This window comes from Rhopalosiphum maidis, chromosome 3, assembly GCF_003676215.2.
Source record: "Rhopalosiphum maidis isolate BTI-1 chromosome 3, ASM367621v3, whole genome shotgun sequence".
Classification (NCBI taxonomy): Eukaryota; Metazoa; Arthropoda; class Insecta; order Hemiptera; family Aphididae; genus Rhopalosiphum; species Rhopalosiphum maidis.
In genome coordinates, this window is record NC_040879.1 from 28,836,195 (window position 1) to 28,852,320 (window position 16,126).

The following is a 16,126-nucleotide window of genomic DNA, read 5'->3' on the forward strand; positions in this document are numbered from 1 at the left end:
CGGTAGAACACAGCGACAAAATATATTATGTGATACGAATATGTCAGAAAAATATATTCAAAATATTTTAGTAAAAAATACTTATCTCTCTATATCAATTAAATCGTGAACTTGGTTTTTCATAATTTAAATAAAATTATTCTAAAAATTACCTACTGAAAATTATTTACTTTTAGCCTATCTTCCTCCGACCCACTACTAAAGTACCAATTAACAGACCAACCAATTTTTTAACAAAAAAATAACCGGCAACTACTTAATTTATTTAATTTTTGTAAAAAATAATTATATAAATTAATGAAAAAAATTATCTAAACAATTACTTTTAATTATTGACAAAAATAAATAGTAGTTATGCAATACTATAATTTTTTTTCTTTTTTAAGTTTCATAATATCATATCTTTTATAATTTTACGAATAAGAGAAAATTCAACGTATATTGAAGATTTGTTTTAATAATTAATACACAATGATTGTATTGAATTCGCTAACAAAACTTGATTAATTTGATTATAAATGATATGATTCTAGTTTTTCCTCGTCTAATATATTATAATATATACATGTATATTTATTATAGTAACGTAAATTATGTTATACACGCCATTACTGCGCAATTCACTCGAGATAATCACCTCGGATATGTTTAATTTGTCAGTGTATACTGCATGTATTACGAGTGTAATTATAAATAACGACCAAATATTTTGACGATGTATAAACTACATGGTGGATGGACGGCCAAAAAACCCATAGAATTAATGTTTTACATTAGGTAATGCGTTCTCGTCCGAGCAACGAGAAATGATGGGTGTCCCGGAGGTTACGGTTCGTGATCTTTACGAGGTCATGGAAAAATCCTACAACCAGTGCGCGGGTGAGTAATATTTTTAATAATATAAATAAATTGAAAATATTATCCCACCTGTTTATTATTTATTTATAAAAACATAACGCTCCTATATTATTAATAATAATATATTATATTGTGGTGTCACCTCGTCTCTTATACACAACATCATATCTCGCATCAACGATTAATCACCTATCCGATATTGCGTCTAGTGCAAACAGGTGCTAACGATAGAGTAGCAAATAATACAAAACGGTTAATTTTTACCTCTGGGCCAAAATGTCAAAATCACGTTCACTGCTACAATTTTCCAATAAATCAATTTCCCACCGTTTCGGGTTCTCTTCCAGGCATTTTAAACATTTAACCCATTTATGCGAATTCATACTTTATAAGGTAAGCTTTATAGAGTATAAAGGTAGTTATCGCGTGAAAAAAAAACATGGTCAACAATAAATAAGCGTTTTACTTGGTCGGTTATGTATTATATATTTATGTATGTTTATAAAAACCAAATTAAAATGTAACGTTCGCATTTTTATGATAACATCATATTAAATTTAATTAATTAACGATTTGCCGACCATCACCGTCATTGAAATAATAACTTTACTCTAATATAAACTTTATATGGAACGAATAATAATAAAAATAGTAATGTTTAAAACAGGTGCACTATTGACAAGTTTCACTTCAACGTACTTTGGCATAGCTTAAACTAATTATTAATTAGAATATTATGCATTGGGTATTTACTCATTATATCTTATGAAAACTAACTTCTTAAAAACAATCCTTCAAAGAGATCAAAATAATAGCAAACCATAAGCTATTAGAAGAATTTATACTAGAAAATGGGAATAAGAAACTGCTCTCCCAGTAACCTTATTTCTTATTGCTACATTGACATAACGGATAACCGTAATGGCCAATTGGCAACTAAGTGTAATATATTTTCGGACGGTTTCAATTTCTTTTGTAGAGCAATATAATAAATTTACCTTACAAAATCAGTTACACATAACCATCGACATTCTTAAAAAAAAATATATCCAAAATAACAGTTTTTTGGTTTACTTCAGATAAATCTACAAATAAGTCTAAATAACACAGACGTAGTCAATAAAACACGTTTTTAAAGGATTGGATTTTTTTTATATGAAACTCAATTGGACAACTTAAATAAAATATCTTAACTATAATATAATCAATAGTTTATCAAAACTAATAAAAAAAGTATTCACGCATAGCATGAAGGAGATAATATAAACATAATTTAAAATACATAAAGCAATGAAAAAATCTAGATTTTTCTTTGCAAGCTGTTATCCAAATCCTCAATAAATCTCCATGTGGATATTAGTACCCATAATGAATTATAGTACCTAAGCACCTAAATAATATCAATGGTTTTTCTTACATTTTTCGTTATTTTAATTTTTTTCATAAAAATGTCACATACTTTTCAAATAACATAATATATTTTAAAATTGTGTACTGCATACAATTGTTTTTATATTTTTCAATTTCGGTATTGATTAAAAACGCGCAAATCATTCATTAAGTCGTATAAGTGAATATGACACAAATATAAACTATCAGTAATAGGTTAATATCTAATCTAAATTCAGGGGTAGCCAAAAATACTCTATGATAAAACTACATAATATTTAATAGTTTATACGAAATGCATTTATAATTTGAAATTTATACATTTTATAAAAAAATACGCTTATTTAGATAATTAATACTACGATGACTATAATGGATTAAAAAGTATTAGGATTAATAAAAACAAAGCTAAGCGAAAGCTCTAACTAGTTTTTTTTGTCCATGGATTATATTCATGTATTTATTTCATATTTCAAATCATATTTGAACATCAATAATGCATCTGCCAAAGAGAATATAATATTGAATCGCTACACAAAAACATGAATTAATTTTTTCAGAAATTGGTATTATACATGTTTGGATAAATATCTACCCGATACATATTCTGTCTATTTCCACCCGTAAATACACTGTACAATGTAATAATATAATTCTAATAATAATTTATGTAGAGATGTATATTGTTTAAATATATACATATTTACATAAAAAACCTAACCTATTATTGTTTTTGGCGATGTTTTATATTTTCGACGGTGGCATTATGTATTATAACTATATTATAATATATACGTATAGATAAAACTTCATATTATACAGTATTTACACAGAGTGAATGAAAATAGAGGGTTCACTCAACCTAAAACAATAGACCGGTAATTAATGACATCTTGTCATTTGTTGTACACGAACGAGTGTATATAGACTATAGACAGATAAAACCAATTTAAATATTGTTAGATTTCAAATGGTATTGTCATTATAATAAGTATTATAAACATTTTTAATCATACATTTTAGATGCTTAAGTATACATTAGGAACTTTAAAAAATTATGTGATAAAAAAAAAAAAATTAACAGATATACCAAGTTATGAGAATGAAACACATTATTACAATTTAAAAATATTTATATATCGCAATAAAAATTAATTTATCGTAAAAATCCAACGCACTAATACAGATAATTATGTTCTGAATTTTAAGTTTGATAAAACGTTAATCATTCATTCTAATCTCAAAGCTAATAAGACAAGAATGGTTCAGCTAGATAAAAATGTACTTATATGACACGTGCTGCTTAAAAAAAACACAAATATGTAGTTCGCTTACATTAAGACACATGGTATTTAAAAATAATCAGATTCTCGGTTATCTTCAATAATAACAAAAATCCGTGATGCGCTGAATCTTGGAGACTTCCGTGTGGTCAACTACACGATACCGTTTACATTTAACCGAATACCTGATATTAATTTGATAGGATAATTTATTCACACGGCGTGAATTTAAAATCATTTAACAAGAACGATAATAATAATTGAAAGAAGACAAATACAAGTCTGATGACGTGTTATAAGCGATCCACGTCGACTCGCATCATTTCAACTAATGGTGTATACTATATTATAGTTTATAAGCTTTTAACAGAAATATGCTGAATTAACCGTTACGAGCAGATATAAATACGATATTATGTTTAGCTATTATAGTTGGCGCACTGACGACGACGGAAATTTAACGAGTGACGAGATACTAATAGCAGATGGAAATTGAAACGAATGAGGTTAATATTCGGTTCGGAGCGAGAATAATTTGAATAACAGCGACAACTACATATTTTCTACTCGCGATAACATGTCAAAACCGTTCAGGAGATTACAGGAAAGCCGTTTGTATTACATTTGAGACATTATTTGATTTCAAAAACATATTTTCGACGGTATGTCTGCGCAACAATGCGTTTGTGATAAACAAATTCAAAGAATGCTTATTTATTAAAACCCGTGCATAGGTAATCCGTGTGCGAATATTACGCAAGATTTTAGCACTCTTCGCGTGATCTGTATACAAAATCGCATACGGCGTTTTCGTGGATAAATGATCAAAGTTCGAATTTGTCGATACACGTTACACGATGTACATCACCAGATATAAAACGCTTGAAAGAATCGCTTTTTGTTTATATTCTTTCCGGTGTCAGCGATGCAGGTATACGTTTTTGGCCGACCGATTCCGTTTTAAATATAAGACGACTCGTACGAAAAGTGGAAGAGCAAATGACGATAATGGTGGCGGCTCGGCAACCACCTCGGAAAAAACGAAAAGCGCCGGCGTTGCGCGATGAAATGGCCGCGTCGCGTGATGTGAAGAATTGTGTACGTATAACGTTGCACGGTGGAAAATGTGGGAAAAAAACCGACCATAGCCGATGAAAAAAAAAGTTGAAAATGTCTGTTTCGGGAAAGGAGGTGTGCGAAGAGAAATCACTCTGCGGCGGAAGGCATTATGCAAATATTTCCGCGTACCTGCGCCGAGGCCGATGACACAAGAGACGTTTCATCCCCATTCCGCCGCGTCATCGTCCAGCCGACAGTCAGCACATGGTTTACCCGCGACGGTACTCTGCTCGCACACACTTCGCTAATAGAGGTACTGTCGACGTGCGTGTCGAAAGACGATTAGCTTCGTCCGGGAGCGATGATAAATCGTCGTGCGAGTGGCATGGCAGTGGGTCAGGAAGTTTTTACGGGTCGTCCTCGAGAAAGGAAGAAAAGGCATCGGCGGGAGGCGGGGGGCGACGGATATTTGATTCTATCGTGTAAACGGCGGCGGTGGGGCACTGCACAATAATATTTCACGCACTCTTCAACACACCACGTTCACGCACACGCACGCACCTTTTCATCAACCTACCGCCATATACCACAGAAAATCCCTCACACATACTCGCCAACAATCCAATCGAACAGTGACCCGAGAGTATTCGATTTTTTCCCTACACTCCAGAGTTACCGTGCATAAGACGCATTACCTATTACAGGTATGTTGAGTTCCGTGGCATTTACTCGTACTACTAACTAATCAAAGGCCAATCGAAAATCGTATGGCACAATAATAGATATGCCATTGCATACCTATACGCTATATCCGACGACAAATTCCCAAAAGAAATTAACCACCACAGTATATAGTACGTCATCGCATTTTATTACCACTTATCACCGGCGATAGTCCTTAGTTTGAATTTGTAGTAAAAATACACTTCTCCTACCAACTCACCGAAGGTTACTCTTTGATGGTTAACCGTAATTTACCCGTTGCGCTCAGTGTTTTTCGTCTTATCGGCTCTCGAACAGTTTATTCGAAATCCAACATTGATATTGGAAATCCAAAGCAATGTTTGTAGAAGCTTATTAATCAAATAACTCAGCGATACCACCTTCATCGTGTACCCTGCGGTTTCGACCGTTCGTTAAGAGTCAAAAATTGTTTTGTTATTTTTCCAAAACAATTATCTCTTTGTTTTTTGGTTCTATTGTTGTCTCGCCGGCGCGTCCACACAAACTTCTCCACCTTCCTCCCCACACACACACACACATACACACAAATTTAAACAATGAGGACATAGTAATATGAACTAAACAAACATTAATAATATTTCACCTACGGCTACCGTTTTATGGATAAGTCGTACAAAGACTAGTACAGTAACTATTGATGTGACAACGATTTACGGTTCGATCGCATCGTTGAACTATGCACACAACAATCACGGTTTAAACTATTCGAGGAAAATAATATTATCTTAAAGATTAGTGGTTGTTGTTCAAGAATTGCGCACCAAGTATGTAGACTGGAGTGGGATGGGCCGTGAGAAGAAAAAGGGCACACGGCTTCCACTTCTCTGGCCGCCCGAACCCCGCCAAGCCGCGTTGTATACATGGTGGCAGTCCCAACTTCTATTTAATAGTATTGTTATAGACAACGCAATACAATTTAATTAGGTCCGAAACGTCTCTAAGGAAAACTCGCAAACTTCTCGGAAGCATTATTGCGATCGCGTGCTCGGATGACCCACTCTTCGCAGGGAAGGAGCACCACCGCTGCTCACACCTAAGGGCTACAAAACCGATACATATAGGAAGAATCCATTATGATAGTATAATATGACTCTGAACATTATTTATGTATAATGTTATATACATATGTATCTATACATATATATATATGTGTGTGTGTGTGTGTGTATTGGCAACATTAATTATTTACGTTTTCGATCGAACACATACGATCGTTATAACGCCCCGCACGTACTAACGCGATAACAATATTAATATTATCTATACATAGTAGTTACACATACTTGTTCAAGTATGTTGTAATGGCAGGATACTCGACAATTGTTTATTGTTAGTGAGACGATTTGCCATATAATACTTATATAGTAAAATACGCTTAAACATATTTTAATAAATAATGGTAAATCGTTTCCGAAAAAAAAAGAAAAAGCTAATAGCTACACGTATCATCTTTCTTACAACATAGTATTATAATTTTGACGAACACTACCTGCAGCATTTATCATAACCATCTAAGTGACATTAATGTGCATTATATGCGAATATAAAATGGTAAAAAGAATATCTATTTTGACTAAGTGTAACACGTTTTTTTTTCAGTTTATAATATAAACTATTGAAATATTATGGTTTATTATGAATAAAAAGTGGTTTGGTTTTATTTTTTCTAGAGATGTTCCGGGTAGATAATTTGTTATAAACCGAGTACCGAGTACTGGCCGAGTAACATTTATAACACAAACCGAGTACTGAGTATTGACCGAGTAAATTTTTTTTTTTAAATAACTTATAAGAGTTATAAATGACAAGTGAAATAATTGTTTAGGAATATAATATAGTGCGTTACGATTGCAGAATATTATCTAATAATTTATTAACCCGTCATTTCTGACATGTACATAGCTTGCTCGCAATTGTATTTCCCCTATATTCATAGTACCTTATAAGGAAATAATTAAAAATAGATTTATCGATAAACAGCCACTTTGCTATTCCGATAAGGAAAAATATTGCATTGCGAAAATTAATTGTGTCGTACTGTCGTGTCAGTGAATTTTTTTTATCGAGTCTACCGAGTAAGAGCCGGGTAAAAATGTAGGTATTACGACGGGTACCGGGTAAGAGCCGAGTCTTAAATATGATATCGAGTATTCGGCCATCGAGTAATTGCCGGGTACTCGGAACATCTCTAATTTTTACCCAAAACAAAAAAGTAGCTGGTGGTATGTACTATTTTATTTTTTATTTATTTTTTTTTTTTATGATACTTTATTTAGTTTATTTAATTGACTAATTTTAATAAGTAATATAATATAGGTATGATTTGATTGTGCGAAATATCCAAAATTAGTTCTAATAAATAATATTTAATTATTTTAGATCAAAAGGACTGGTTTAACAATCATTAACATAACAACTTAATTATGAGAATAATTTATTATTTATGCGTATTGAGTACATAATTTAGATTTGCGGTTTTAATAATTTTAAGAAAACTAATTCTTATTTAAATAACAATAATTATTTTCGAGAGAAAAAAAACTTATTTATTATATAGTACACTTTTTATATTTTATACTTTGCGAGTTGTAAATACAATTGTCATCAATATTATCGTATTGTTTGTCACCTTAGGTTTAAAGTGTTTTTTACACCTAACTTATTAGAGTTTAGTATGACTAGGGTTGTGGTGCGATACAGAATTCGTATTTTGGTTAGTAAAACTTTGTTGTTTAAGATGTGGAAAAAAAAGTCACGCTAACTTAACGACGAGTTTTCACGAACTTCAGTCCACTAATTTCTCAACGCACTATTGTCGAGTTCAAACATAAGTTTGTCTGGTTATGGAGCGTGAAACAATTGAAAGTACTCTGAAAATTATGTTTCTATCATGTTGCCATGTTGGTGATTTTGAAAAATAAAAACTGAAACGAATATATACTTCCAGTTGAGTAAAGTCAACAAAAAATATAATTAAGGTAACAAAATCATTTTTATATTTTATGAAACATACATTTTCCCAGTCAGTAACGATTAAAAAAAAAAAAAACAATATGCGAGTATATCAATAGAACTTAATTTAATAACTTTGGACAGAACTAACAATTATCGAACATACACATTTGTATCATTTCCCTTATTTTTTCACATACAAAAATAATATTATTTTTTTAAGCTTTTAAAGATTTATAATAAAAAAAAATATATCCGTAAATGAAAAAATATATTGTTTTTTTTAAATTTTATTTGTTAATCATTAATAAACGTACAATAAGTACAATGTACATACTAATTAAAGACATTTACATTTTACGAACAACTTGTATCTTATGTGATACCAAAATAAATAGTATAACACATATTATATTTATAAATATAGTATGTAAAGATAATATTTCATTTAATTCACGAAGTTTGAATATATGTATTCAAGAAGCTAGGAAACATTTTATTTTTTTCTTAGATTCTAAACGGAAGTATTTTTGTTTTTTAAAGGTGCAAGGTTTATTATTAATTACTTACTTTTTTATATATATTATGATGACACTTTTTAATTTTGTATACTCAAAAAAATGCTTCATTATTTAATATTGAGGTTTTAATTTAATTTATTTTAAGCAATTAGAACTCAAAAGTATACTCAATAATTTCCTACAGGATATTTTTATAAATTATAATTTGAGAAAATTTAAGAATATGGATAAAAAGAGAACATTTTATTTTTTGTTGTTATTAAAAAGTAAATAACGATAAATACTTGAAATTTGTACAAAATACTAACATGAACACGAGAGAAATTTAAAAATATTTTTATATTAAATTATAATATTAATTAATTATAATATTTAATTATTTATTGGCATTTCAAATTGTTTATAACCTTTTATTTATTTTTTTTAATTTATTGTTTTTTGATACATAATATTTGTAAATAATGAAGTGTTTATGAGATAAAGTCAGGAAAAAGTAAACGAGATATTTGAATAGTGTTTGAATTATAGAAACTAAAGATAAATAGGATTAAAACAAATACAATTGTTTATGATTTTGTAGGAACAAATGAAGAAATTTATGGGACAAGACATGTTAATGGGGGTAATGTAGTATGCGAAGAACATTTATTCAAGTACTTTAAACTGATAGTACAATATAATGTATAGTTATTAGAATGATGTTAGAAATATTTATATGATTTTGTGTGGATAGATAAAATGAAGAGGATCGTCATATATATTGTGTGACAAGAGGATTGAGTGTAAAATATAGATTATATATAATAGTTGAGAAACTAGTTATGTTGTATGGACCAGAATGTTGGTTTAAAAAAAAATTGCTGGAATATAAATCATATTCTCGAATGAATAGATCAGATAGTATTCAATACATTAGTTACCAAATTGTAATTTTAAAATAACAGCTGTGTAATTTTTTTTTTTTTTTTGAGTTTTGTTTACTGTATTGAATAAATATAATTGTTGTTAATCGTTATATGACGACAATTTAGACTTTGTGCTGTACATAGATACATAGAATTGTCACATTAACGTACGTTGAAATGATTGCACTCTGATAACGATTTTAAACACTGGCTTCGACTTATCGGAAAACGGATGTTTATTTTGGTGTGGGTCACGTGTAGTGCAGCCGTACGGGCCAGCGTACGAATAATTGTTTTTTAACTCGATAACAATTTTTCATCGGGCCCGTGTAATAACGTTCAGCAAACTCCTCGAGTTTCGAAAGTCTCGTGGGGAAATAAACTTTAAAGGAGGAGCGCCTGGGTGGACGGACGAGAGAGCTACGGAAATAATACTCACCAGGGAAAAAACAGACCACTTTACTTGTAATTACAAGACTAATATTCATTACGGGATAAAAATAAAAACTAAAGTAAATTAGGACTTTGAACAATGTCCCTTGTTCGTATCGCATTAATATTCTACAAACTAAAGTTATCTGCTGCCTGAATGGCATTGCACTTGCCATACCATACTATTATGCATAGACAGCCCTGGAAATTCTGATCTGCACATTTTATTTCATATATAACAGTGTACTATTATTATTATTCATTATTAGTGTTGTTTTTAAAGTATTTGGTTTCATTAAAAATAATAAATATGCATATTGTATCGATTCCATTGCCGTCTATATTCAGTCAGCAAAACTTTAGTATAATGTACTAATATAATAATATTATATGAAGTAAGTTATTTATAACACGATTCTTAATTACACCCGTCGAGTTTCCTAGTACCTACATTTATAATGAACTATTTAATAAACACACTACAGCTCAGTGTTTCATATTTCAGATTAACTATTTTTTCGTTAGTCAATCTATTCTGAGACTTTTTTTAGCTTAATTATTTTAAAATAAGATAAACTTTTTGTTTATTTATTCACCACCGTTAATCGAACCCAACAATAATGATTTTTAACTTCATTTTATTTTTCAACATTCAACTTATTGTAACATTATAACTGCAATTGACATTTCATATTTGACAGTTAAATATAAACAACTGATTATTATAAAAAATAATTTGGCTGTATAATCGATATTTTTAGTATAGTATTATAATACGATATAATATACCTAGGTAATACAATAATGTGTTAATTTAATTTGATTTTACATTAAAGTACTGAGTCTCATTAAGAAGACTATTATGTCATATATGTGTAGTCATTTTGAGACTGATGGTTATTAAAAATTAAAATACAGTTAAAAACTCAAATACAGACTGTAGCAATACGTGATAAATAATAATATAAGAATATAATACACAAAAATAAATGTAAAAATAAATATTAATAGACAATAAAATAGGCAGTTTATGTTAATTAATGTTGTATAGAAATTATTATGAAACAATATTAGTTACGGGGGGTTAAGGCTTAAACCCATAAAGAAGCCTTATGAAAATAATATTTTTTAATATATGAAGTGTTAAATTTACTATGTGTTTTGGTATTAATATTTAATTAACTTTGTTCCAATAAATTAATATTATTTTAGTATACCCGTTTTTTGAGACCAACAAATTCATTATTTTTTTTTTTGTATCTGATGTTAACTTTAAGGTATAAGGTTTATGATATGTTCAATTTTTTTTTTTTTTTTAATACAGTTAATTTTAATTATAAATGAATTTTTAATATTTAAAACGTTAAAATCTTCATATAATATTTTAGCATGGGACCTTGGATCTTTATTTAAAACTACACGAATCAAATTATTATTGTATACATAAAAAAAAAAACACTATACAATTAATACAATAATAATAAGTAGATATAGTAGGTCTGCGTATACCATTGCACGTGTTTATACTAAGTAAGTATATATCCTCAATTAAGTTTTTCTTCGATTTTTGCCCGTTAAAAGTTATAAGCTAGTATTTTTTTCCAAATGCTATTGAATTGTGCAATTAACTCGTCACCGAAAAAAAAAAGAATAATAATCGTATATTTTCTGTTAATAAAAACATGTTATATATACTTACGTAAGATATTCAATATAATAAATTAATATAGTGTGTTGTTGGTTTTTTTTTTTGTGAATGTTATTGTTGCAAGTATAGATATGTGGACGATTTATTTACCGACTGTTTTAAGATAATTATTTTTTTACGTTTACAAGTTTTTAGCAGTAGATATTATGCAAATTATAGTAGATAAAACGTTAGTAATAATATTTTTACCTATATCTATAATCGATAAAGTTCTATCAAAATTACTCGTAAACAATCGTTGTGTTATTGTCGTCTCGCAGTAATAAAATATGATTCACAGATAAGTAAAACGTATTGATAGACTGCCTTACAAATATAAAAAATAACGACGTACGAAGCAATTAAGTTAGTTCTTATGATATTATTCATCGATAAGGAAAGAAAACCGTAGCCGAGTCTCGAACGCAATAAAATAATCTTTGGACTGTAGAACTGCATCTATTTTAGTCACATTGCACTTGAGCGAAAATAAGTATATGCTTGGTTTGCACTCAGATTCAAAATAATTGATGTTTGAAAAAATTCACTCAGACCAATCGGTCGGTGTCAGACTGTCATCCGAGAACTTTAAAAGTCTAACTAAAAGCGGAAACAATATAATTTTTTTTATTCTTTTGTTTACAAGCATTTTTCTTCAAACACATTATACAAGCTTAGGACTGACAATGATTTAAGTAGTAGAATATTATTGGTGAATTTCAAAATGATGGTTTTGTTGGTAATTTTGAAACATTTTACAATATGTTAAATATATAAAATTTGATAGATATAATTAGTTTAAAAAAAACTGAATTTTAATTTTCGTTTTGTATTCTTATCAAATTAAGAAAATACATATTATATAAGTTATGTATTTTATAGCAAAATATAATATAACAATATATATCCATCTCGAAACTCAGAATTTCTGTCCACTTTAAGTTCAAGCCGATGAAATATAAATAAAATATTCTATGAATTTAATGATTAACTTTTCATTATATATGGTTGAATCGAAATAATGATTACTATAATCGAGTAACCTGTAATTAATGTCAAATTTTAAGCTATACATTTTATGTTAAAAAAAATATTTTTCTCATCCGACTAAAAAATAAATATACCTTTATTCAGACTTACAGTATTATTAATTTGAGTTCGACTAAAAATATCGACAATTAAAGTTATATTATAACATTAACCCTTTTAAACATCTTAGCCGTAATGATATTGTAACATGGATTTTATATACAATGACAACCATTTATGTTTCTCTACTCGAAGAGGTAATGGCAGTAATAAAAATTCAAAACAAAATAAATTAATATAATATCCAATATTAAATATTAAATATATTATACTAGAATTTTATTATTCAAAAATTCTTTGTAGACTTCATTGATTTTATTATATTATGCCTTTATTATCATTGTTAATTAAACGTACTATTGTATTGTTTTGTGATATCGCATCTATAATACATAGGCATATAAACTCACATAGTGTAGTGAATATATAACTATAGACTAACATACAGAACATTATAAGACATATGATAGCCAATATACACTATGATGCGTAAAAAAAAGTGGGTAGTAACCATAATCAACAGTATTCAACACAACACAAGAATCCATATTATTATCATTCATATTACGGACTAGTTACAACGCAGCTACCTACTAAGAGTAATATAAACATAACAGAGCATATTATTACACTTTGTGAGTATTATTGTTTGTAATTCAATATAGTAGTAGACAATAAAACGTAATAGTAACCGAAGCTGAGTCTTTGTTATTTAAATAAATATAACATCCTATTATAATATTATACGAACCACTAGGTACATAGTTCATACATAGCTAAATAAGGTATAATCACTGCAGCATATTATTTTGATATATTATACGTATTTACCGATCTACAGAACGAAAGAAATACGTACTTGTTTAAAACTTTGTTAAATTGTAGATAGTAAAATTTCACGACAGGTTAGAAAACATTGAGATACGTATTCCAAAATTGTACTAATGCGAAAAATATTTTATGATTTCCTAAATAGTACGAGTAATTACTTTTCACATTGGCATAGACAAGTTTTATTTTGAACTTTGTTTAAAAAATGATTGGTGTGTTAGTTAAATATTTTATACTAAACAAAAAATTAAATTAAATTAAACTTATTATTATTATTATTATTATTATTATTACTTTTTTTTTATTCATTTCATTATTTGACCATCGACGTGATATGAATTAACAATTTAATTAAAAAAAAAAAAAAAAAAAAATACAGAACGGTTCTTGTCATATTCAAAGAAATTAATCATGTTGCGAATTTTAAAAAGGGATACGTTTTAATTAATATTCAGTATTTTTAAACTCATTCCCGAAAGTATAATTTTGATTTTCTAAAACTAGATTACTTTATTTTACTTAAGTTTTTTCACAGAAAAGTTTAAAGTCAAATTTTACAATTAGTATTCCAAACAGTACGCCCTTTAAATTATAAAAACATTGAATATTTTACTGAGACGAACATTTTAAATCTAAACTATAGTCGTTGATTTTTTTCACTTGACCTTATTAAATAAGAAGAGGATTAAAAAAAATTAAAAAAAAAAACTTTTTAGTAAACTGAAACATATACTCAAAAACGCACTTCACGAGTTTATCTACATTCCAAACGATCATAGTATAAAATATGTATAATTAACATGATATAAATGATTATCGATAATAGTAATAAACTCAAAAATTATTAAAAAACATGCAATATAAGTTCTCAAATATTTTCCACTTTATTTCAGCTTAAGTAAATTAATAAACATGTGTTCACGAATACTATGTTTTAAATTGCCTATTGGGTTTTGAGTTATTTTTTAATATTTTATTTATTATATACTTTATTCAGATTTTTTGATATAAATTATTTGACTGATTTTGTTGAAACTTTGTAAACTACATAGTCCCCTGAGATTGTGAACGAAAATGAAAATGTACTAGGTACTTAAATATTTGATTAAATTAAAAATACACTTTAACTTTAGTCGGCATAAAAAACGATACTCGGAGTCATAATAAAGCATTCAGCAAACGATAATATTTCTTGTACCTTCCTGGTATAGTCACTGTACATTACGTACTATCCATAATAATGCTATAACCAATGCCAAGACTTGTCTAAATACAAACATTATTATCTATTTTCTTAAATAAAAAAAATCCAAATTATGTTATTTGATTATCCATCGTACATAATACTTCAGTCATCTATAGTTATTTATCTAGATAGTTGTTTATGTTTATTTAATAAATAAATACAATATAATATTATTATACATTTATACTTAATTATTTATTTGTAAATGATTTGAGAATAATATGGAATTGTCACAAAACTTAAAATATCTCTGATAAACGACTGTTGCGTTATTGTCCGTGATAGGCTGGCAGTCTACAGAAAAATACGTTATTTCCCTATAATAATGTTATAGTTATATTGTACCATACCGATTTGAATATTTTTAGTTATTATTCTATAATATTATATTATTACTACTGTGTAGGTATAATAATATCTTCTACGGATTTACCTACCTATGAACGAATATAATAATATGATAGGTTTGCTTTAAGCGCAATCCGATTTATTTGTCTTTTATGTTTTTAGATTATCCGAATAATATTTTACTTTTTAACTACAATACTACTCCCCCAGCCTATAACTCCAAGAAAGATTTTTTTTTATGTTTAATAAATATTATTATATTTAACCCTAACACTATTTTCCCTTACAGGCGACTTCTACACACAATTAAAATATGGCTCGGTATTAGAAAGTGGTCTTAAAAATTATTCTACTACAATATAAAGTAAAATTTATAATATTTCATGGTTTCGCACCTACGTGACACAGCTTTCGGGCGGCAAGGTGCGTAAAATGACGGGTAAAAAAAACATCGAGTGCATTGATATGTCGTGATTAAACGTTATCGCTACAACAACTACAGTAACCCGGCGTGTTTTACTGTTATTTGTTGTTAACTCTCGGCCGCACGTCCACACATCGCAGTCGGTGCGTATTTTTTAGCGTATGTAAATGTATTACAGATGTGGATAATTTAATATTGTAATATTTAATTACCATGCGGGTGCATCGACGGAGAGTTTTATTATGGCGAGAAAGGGTCATTTCCGCGCATAAAACACGAAATGTGGACACTTTTATTGTTGTTATTATTTTTTAACAATGTCACCTTATTGCCGAACTGGTAACGCGATAAAGGTTAG

The 16,126-nt window shown here is 28.6% G+C and overlaps 1 protein-coding gene across 1 annotated transcript in view; it reads right to left on the reverse strand.

Annotated features, from left to right (window-relative positions):
* LOC113556860 overlaps positions 1-16,126 on the reverse strand; it is a 503,097-nt gene that overhangs the window by 265,917 nt on the left and 221,054 nt on the right. The gene's annotated exons all lie outside the window — the stretch shown is intronic.